We start from the raw sequence: 8,790 nt of genomic DNA, 5'->3' as shown, positions 1-8,790 counted from the left end.
TAATTGTTGCTTTTGTATGATTTCTAGTTGTGAATTTATTTTGGCATTTTGTTCCTGCATTATTTTCCTGAATTCTTCCATTTTTTTGTCCGTATTTTCTATTAATTTGTCTGCTTTTTCCATGATTTTGTCTATTTTTTCCTCATTTGTGTTAGCTTTTTGCTTCAACTCCTGGATAGCTCTCAATATTAGAGATTTGAATTCCCTATCAGGTAGTTCTAGTGCCTTTTCTTCTACTGGAAAATCATCAGGTGTTTTATTTTGGACACCTACTGGAACCATCCTGTCCTGTTTTTGTATATGTTTTGATATTGTCTGCTGTCTTCGGTGCATTTGGTAGTTATTTTCCTCGTTTATTGATTGTAGATTTGTTTGTTTCATCCTGCTTTTTTGCTTTACTTTGTTATGTCTGAGTAGGCTGGCTATGTGTTCTTTGTTGTTTGCTCATCTGTAGGCAGAATACTTTTTGCCTCCTCCAATTGTCAGGGTCAGTCGCTCAGATATGGTACAGAAGGGCAGGTCTAGCAGAAGAAGAGGTGCAGGGGTGGGTTGTTTGTGGCAAGTACTAGGGCCAACAGAGCAGGCTGGGAATCAGTGCAGGGTATGTTCCAGTAGGCTGTGCCTGTACTGCTTGGGGGTGTGATGTTCAGCACACGGTGCATGTAGGCAGGATGGAGGGAGGGAGATTGTGACGTGTGGAGCTAAGATGGTTTTGGGAAAGAGGAGAGAGAGGAACAGGAGCTAAAACGTACCAACAAAAAAGAGTGCTAAGAGAGCTTGCTGTTGGAGTGGAGAGATGAGAGGCTGAGAAATGGAGAAAAGCAAAAAGGAGAAGAAGAAAAAGAAGACAGAAAATGAATAAATAATAAATAGAAAGAAAAGCAAAGCCCCGAGTGATCACACCAGTGCTCCTGGGAGGTCTGGGGAAGTTGCTCCCAGGCCATGAAGTACAGGCTGGCTAGAAGGGGTAGAGGTGTCACTCAGCACCAGGTATTCAGGAGACGGGAAGAGAAGGTAAGTATATAGAGGAGAAACTGAGTAATGAACAAAGACAAAAAAGGAAAAAGAGAAAAGAAAAGAAAACAAATAAAAAAAGAACAAGAAACCATCCCCCCCCCAAAAAAAAAACAAAGAAAAAAGAAATGCCCTTAGGAATCCTTCTGCACATCCATGCAAACTCAGGGGATAGGTCCCAAGCAGCGCAGTACTGCCCGACTAGAATGGGCTCCCAATTCGAGAAAATAAAAACAAAACAAACAAACAGATAAAAACAAACAATCAAAAGCCCCTGTATCCCACCAGCATGGCAGCAGGGGCTGGGAAGCAGTTTCACGTTAGAGCGACATTTCACAGCCTTTCAGGAAGAAGCAAAGATGGCACACAGAGCCAGGTATTTGAGAGAAAGGAGGGGGAGGTGGTGAGAGGTATGGAAGAAATCAAAAGAAGCAGAGAAAAGCAACACCAGCAGCCAAAAGATGTCACTCATGGGGCTGGCCAGTGCAGGCAAGTGGAATCCAAGTAGCACTGGGGTGAAGCCAGTGCTTACTGGCCAAGAGACTGTGGCCGCAGGAAGCAAAGGGGGCCGAGTAGGGGTAAAGAAGGGTGGGGGGTTGGAAAGCGTATATTGCTGGTTACCAGTTGTTCTGTCTCCTGCTGGAAGCTCTGTGAAGCTGCTTTCCCGTACCCTCTGTTCACTGATCTCCGGTAGGAGTCCAAGATGGTGGATCCGTGCTGCGTTAGCTGATAGGGGACCTCTGCATGTATCTCTCCTCACTCTCTGTTCTCTGTCAGTTTCTTATTCCATTTGGTGCTTGGCTGAGTTCTTTATCTCTTCTTTTGATGCTTAGGGTTTCAGGATTGAGATTTTCTCTGTTTGGCTTAGTTTTTGGATCTTTGCTGTGGAGGGATGGTATGGTGCTTCTGTCCATACCGCCATGTTGCCTGAAATCCCCTTACATCTTTTTTTCGTGTTTCCTGCACCACTCTGTATTTTGCCCATATTATCCTTCAGTATTGCAACTGGAGGCTTGAATTTGTTCTTCAGTTCTTTCAGCTTGAGAAATGCCTAATGTGTTCTTCTCTTGTGGTTTTCTAACTTTAAATAGGTAGATAGGCAGGTAGATAGATAATTAGATAGACAGATAGATCGATAGATAAGTAAATAGGTGGAGCAAGAAAAGACGAGAGAGATGTAAGGTGGAAGGAAACAAATATAACAGTGATATTATCTCTTACTTTTTTTCCCTTGTGTTTTTTATATTTTTTTTCAAAATTTATACTGAACTTATTCTGATATGTATTAAAGTAAAGCAATGCTATATTTATTAAAATTATTAGGAATTTTAATCATCATGTCCTGCTCAACCTCTTTCACGTTTAAAGAACCTGAAATCCTGAGGGCAATATCTTACACCAAGGATTATGGTATCATAGTGAGAACAGAAACCAGAAACGAGAGCTTTCACCTCTTGGTTCAGTGTTGGCTTCTCTACAACTCAATGCCCTCCTCCCTCCTCTGCCAGTTAATGACGTATCAGAAGTTCTTTATTAGGCAACTGGTCTTTGGATCTGTCATAAGTAAAATGTACATGAAGTGATATTACATACAGGATGAAATAACTTTGAAAATCTTCTGACTATTGGGAAGAAAGGGAGACATGGTAAGAAAAAAAAAAAAAAAACAACTTCCATCAATAAAGCTGGGCTAGCCTTGAGCTGTATACTTGTAAAACAATATGTACACTCTCACCATTAGGAGTTATAAGAATAGACTCAACCAAAGGTACATTTTCAGTGACACTCTAAGATCATAGTAATATATGTTTAAATTCAACTTTGTTCTTCAATTAAAGTGAAAGGGCATTTTAACGAGCTTTGCTGATTTATGAACATTCAAGGCTATCACATATTAATATGATTTGGTATATGGAAGTTGTCATTCATAATTAATGTGGTGAAGATACTTTTTGTGAAAGGGTGGGCAAGAATTCTGATGAGAGTGCTCTATTTTTTCCTCTTTTGTTGTTTTTCTTAGATTGATAGGTAAGGTAGAACAAAGCAGTGTTTTGGAGGCTTATTTGGACTGAACTGGGTGCAAACCTGGATTTCATCACTTGCTGTATTTGTGACCTTGGTCAGATTACTTAAATTCCTGAGATGAATATTACTTAATTTCTTTGAGTTGGAACCAGGTATTAGCCATGTTATTTCGGGCAGGTTAAAATCCCAGTGACTTGTTTTGCTTATATGTAAAACCAGTCTACTAATAGTACCTACCTCAAAGTTTTTTTGTTAGGAATAAATTTATAATACACATAGAGTGCTTAAGACAGTGCCAGGTACAAAGTAAATACTCAGTTAATGTTAGCCATTATTATTCTAATGCACTATCCAGTATGGTAGCTATTAGGCTATGTGCAGCTGTTAGGCATTTAAAATATGACTAGAAAGACTGAGGAACTGAAATACACACAGAAACACGTGTATATATGTGTGTGTTTGTGTGTATGTATATACATACATATATATAAAACTTCATTTTGAACTAATTTTAGACTTACAAGATTTTGTAAGACTAGAATAATAGTACAAAGAGTTCCCATATGCGTCACACACAATACTTCCCCTAATATTAATATTTTACATTAACATAATATGATTATCAAGAGCAGGAAACTAACATTGATACAGTATTATTAACTAAACTACAAATGTTTTCCACAAAATTTTCTAATAATCTCCTTTTTTTTTTTTTTCCTGTCCCAGAATCCTACCTTGGATCCTACATTGCATTTAGTTGTCACATTTATTTGGTCTCCTACAGTTTATGATAATCCCTCCATCTTTTCTTTTCTTTCATAACTTTGGCACTTTTGAAGAGTTGTGTTGTTATGTTGTTAGGTGCCATCCAGTAGGTTCAGACTCACAGCCACTCTGTGTACAACAGAACAAAACACTGCCCAGTCCTGCACCATCCCCCTGATTGTTGTTATGCTTGAACCCATGGTTGTAGCCACTGTGTCACTCTGTCTTGTTGAGGGTCTTCCTCTTTTACACTGACTCTCTACCGAGCATGATGTCCTTCTCCAGGGACTGGTCCTTACTGATAACATATCCAAAGTACGTGAGACAGAGTCTTTCCATCCTTGACTTTAAGGAGCATTCTGGCTGTACTTTTCCCAAGACAGATTTATTTATTCTTCTGGCAGTCAGTGGTATATTCAATACTTTTAGCCAACACCATAATTCAAATTAATCAATTCTTCGGGACCTCTTTATTCATTGTCCAGCTTTCACGTGCACGTGAGGCAATTGAAAGCACCATGTCTTGGGTCAGGCGCACCTTAATCCTTGGAGTAATATCTTTGCTTTTTTAACACTTTAAAGAGGCCTTTTGCAGCAGATAGGCCCAATGCAATGTGTCATTTGATTTCTTGACTGCTGCTTCCATGAGTGTTGATTCTGGATCCAAGTAAAATGAAATCTTTGACAACTTCAAACTTTTCTCCATTTATCATGATGTTTTTTATTGGTCCAGTCGTCAGGATTTTTGTGTTCTTTATGTTGAGATGCAATCCATACTGAAGGCTCTGGTCTTTGATCTTCATCAGTAAGTGCTTCAAGTCCTCTTCACTTTCAGCAAGCAATGTGTCATCTTCCTATCGCAGGTTGTTAATGAGTCTTCCTCCGATTCTGATGTTGCATTCTTCATCATATAGAGCGGCTTCTCTGATTATTTGCTCAGCATGCAGATTGAATACACCTTTCCTGACTTTAAGCCACGCAACATCCCCTTGTTCTGTTCGAACGACTGCCTCTTGATCTATGTACAGGTTCTTCATGAGCACAATTAAGTGTTCTGGAATTTTCATTCTTCGAAATGTTATCCATAATTTGTCATGATCCACACAGTCAAATGCCTTTGCATAGTCAATAAAACACAAGTAAACATCTTCCTGGTATTCTCTGCTTTCTGCCGGGATCCATCTGACATCAGCGATGATATTCCTCATTCCACGTCCTCTTCTGAATCTGGCTTGAACTTCTGGCAGCTTCCTGTGGATGTACTGCTGCAACTGTTTTTGAATGATCATCAGCAAAATTTTACTTGTGTGTGATATTAAGGATATTGTACGGTAATTTCTGCATTCAGTTGGATCACCTTTCTTCGGAATAGGATAAATATGGATCTCTTCCAGTTGGTTGGCCAGGTAGCTGTCTTCCAAATTTCTTGGCATAGATGAGTGAGCACTTCCAGTGCTGCATTAGTTTGTTGAAACATCTCAATTGGTATTCTGTCAATTCCTGAAGACTTTTCTTCAATGTCTTCAGTGTAGCTTCAACTTCTTCCTTCACTACCATCAGTCCTTGTTCATATGCTACCTCCTGAAATAACTGAACATCAACCATTTGTTTTTGGTACAGTAACTCGGTGGATCCCTTCCATCTTTTGATACTTCCTGCATTGGTCGGTATTATCCTTCAACATTGCAACTTAAGGCTTGAATTTTTTCTTCAGTTCTTTTAGCTTGAGAAATGCCAAGTGTGTTCTTTTGGTTTTCTAACTCCAGGTCTTTGTATGTGTCATTATAATACTTTACTTTGTCCTCTTGAGTTGCTCTTTGAAATCTTCTGTTCAGCTCTTTTACTCGTCATTTCTTCCATTCACTTTAGATACTCAACATTCCAGAACAAGTTTCAGAGTCTCTTCTGACATCCATTTTGATCTTTTCTTTCTTTCCTGTCTTTTTAATGACCTCTTGCTCTCTTCATGGATCATGTCCTTGATGTCATTCCATAACTCGTCTGGTCTTTGATCATTAGTGTTCAACGCTTCAAATCTATTCTTGAGATGGTCTCCAAATTCAGGTGGGATATACACAAGGTTGTACTTCGGCTCTCGTGAACTTGTTCTAATTTTCTTCAGCTTCAACTTAAACCTGCATATGAGCAATTGATGTTCTGTTCTGTAGTCGGCCCCTGGCTTTGTTCTGACTGATGATACTGAGTTTTTCCATTGTCCCTTTTCACAAATGTAGTTGATTTGATTCCTGTATATTCCATCTGGCGAGGTCCAAGTGTATAGTCGCCATTTATGTTGTTGAAAAAAGGTATTTGCAATGAAGAAGTCGCTGGCCTTGCAAAATTCTATTCTGTTTCTGGCATCCTTTCTTTCACCAAGGCCATATTTTTCAACTACCAATCCTTCTTCTTTGTTTCCAACTTTGGCATTCCAGTCACAAGTAACTATCAATGCATCCTGATTGCATGTTTGATCAATTTCAGACTGCAGAAGTTGCTAAAAATCTTCAATTTCTTTATCTTTGGCCTTAGTGGTTGGTGGGTAAATTTGAATAATAGTCATATTAACTCGTCTTCTTTGTAGGTGTATGGATATTATCCTATCACTGACAGAATTGAACTTCAGGATAAATCTTGAAATATTCTTTTTGACGATGAATGCAACGTCATTCCTCTTCAAGTTGTCATTCCCCGCATAGTAGACCATAGATTGTCAGATTCAAAATGGCCAATACCAGTGCATTTCAGCTCACTAATGCCTAGGATATCAATCTTTACACATTCATTTCGTTTTTGACAATTTCCAATTTTCCTAGATTCACACTTTGTACATCCATGTTCTGATTATTAATGGATGTTTGCAGCTGTTTCTTCACATTTTGAGTAGTTCGACATCTGCAAACGAGGGTTCCAAAAGCTTGACTCCATCCAGGTCATTAAGGACTCTACTTTGAGGAGGCAGCTCCTCCCCAGTGGTATTTTGAGTGCCTTCCAATCTGAGGGGCTCATCTTTGGGCACTAAATAAGACAGTGTTCTGCTGCTATTCATAAGGTTTTGACTAGCTAATTTTTTTCTGAAGTAGACCACTAGATCCTTCTTCCTAGTCTGTCTTAGTCTGGAAGCTCAGCTGACACCTGTCAGTCATGAGTGACCCTGCTGGTATTTGAATACTGGTGGCCTGGCTTCCAGCATCACAGCAACATACAAGCCCCCACAGTATGACAGACTGACAGATGCATGGGGGTACTGGTCAATTATTTTTGTGGAATATCTCTCAGTTTGGGTTGGTCTAATTTTTTTTTGTGATTAATGTGTGATTATGAATTTTTTGCAAGAATATCACGAAAATGACTTTGTGTCCTCCTTGCACTATATCAAGGGTTTCATGATGTTGATACATCTTTTATTGGTTAAATTTACCTTGATGACTTGGTTATGCTGGTGTCCCTTGATTTCTCCACTGTAAGTTACTATCTTTCTTTTGTGTTTGTTAAGTATCTTGAGGAAAATACTTTGAGATCATACAAATTTTGTTTCTCCTCAGACTTTTGTTCACTAATTTTAGAATTCTTTGGTGGTTGTTGTGTGCAATATATATTATTGTGGTGTTTTCTTAATAATGAATTTCTAATTCTTTCTTTCTACATTCATTAACTGGAGTTATATTGTGAAGAAGAGCTGTTTCTTCTTTATTTATTTTAGTATGGACTTGTGGCTATTTGTTTTATTCTATGGGTAAATATTCAATATTATCATTATTTCATTACTGTTGTTGCTTAAATTGCTTGAGCTCTGGCTATTAAGAATTCCTTCAGTTTGACTACTGTGTTTATTTGACAAGCTACTGTGTATATTTGAAAGTCGCTGTCTTCTTTTGAGCATTTATTTCCTTTTTTTGGCACTACAACATGTTCAAAACTCATCTTGAATTTTTTCTGCCACCTCTTTCCTACCAGCCCACATAAATAGTGAATCTCTTATGTACAAATGAGCAGATACCTGTGTATTTTATGTCTATTTATTCTTAGAAGATAGCATAATATATATGCTTTTCCAGGCTTTGCTTTTTTCACTTAAGAGTAAGTAAGTATGTCCTGGGAGTCGCTCAATATCCATATTCATAGAGATTTTCCTTATTCTTGTTCACAGCTGCATTGTAGTCCATTTCGTGGGTGTACCATAGTTCATTCAACCGCTCTCTTATGTATGAGTATTTACGTTGTTGCCAGTATTTTTGGTTACAAATAACATTTCAATGAATAACCTTGAGCATACGTACTTTTGTATTGTAGGAGGTGGCTCTGTGGGCCAGATTCGTCAGAGTAGTATTGCTGGCTCAAAAGGTAAGTGCACATATAATTTTGTTAGGTATTGTCAAATTTCACTCCAGAGATGGTATACCAATTTACATTCCCACCAGGAGGGAAGTAGAGCTACTGATTCTCCACAGTTTGGTCACATTTATGAAGCTTCTCTGACTTTACCATGTGAAACTAGTACCTCTGCATTCTTTTATTCTAATCTTTCCTGTGATACTTATCACTTTCCACTCTTTAGTTTTCCTAATATTACGCTCTTTGAGTGAAACCATGTTTGTTTTCTCTGTTCATTTTTCTCCTACACAAACCATTTTAGGTGCTTTCCATACAGAAATTATTCCTACATACTTGTTTACTGTATATAAAATGTATACACTGTGTCTGTCATCCTTATTATATGCTTTGCATGTACAAAATATTAAATAAGTATTTGTTCACTGTATTCAAAATATAGACACCTCAGGCTAAAGACAATCATTGAACATTTTTGTGGTTGCTTTATATAATCTTAGCAACCTGTACATGTCCGTAATTTTTCTTAAGTATCCTATTGACAATCTGTCATATTTGTATTAATTTGTTTAAGCCATTTTTGTACCTATGTAAATGTTCATCTCAGGAATCCCTTTTAATAAAAGTCTAACTTTGCTTTAAGTGTATTTTTAGCTA

Source organism: Trichechus manatus, unplaced genomic scaffold, assembly GCF_000243295.1.
Source record: "Trichechus manatus latirostris isolate Lorelei unplaced genomic scaffold, TriManLat1.0 scaffold00020, whole genome shotgun sequence".
Taxonomy (NCBI): Eukaryota; Metazoa; Chordata; class Mammalia; order Sirenia; family Trichechidae; genus Trichechus; species Trichechus manatus.
Note: the sequence above shows the minus strand (reverse complement) of the source record.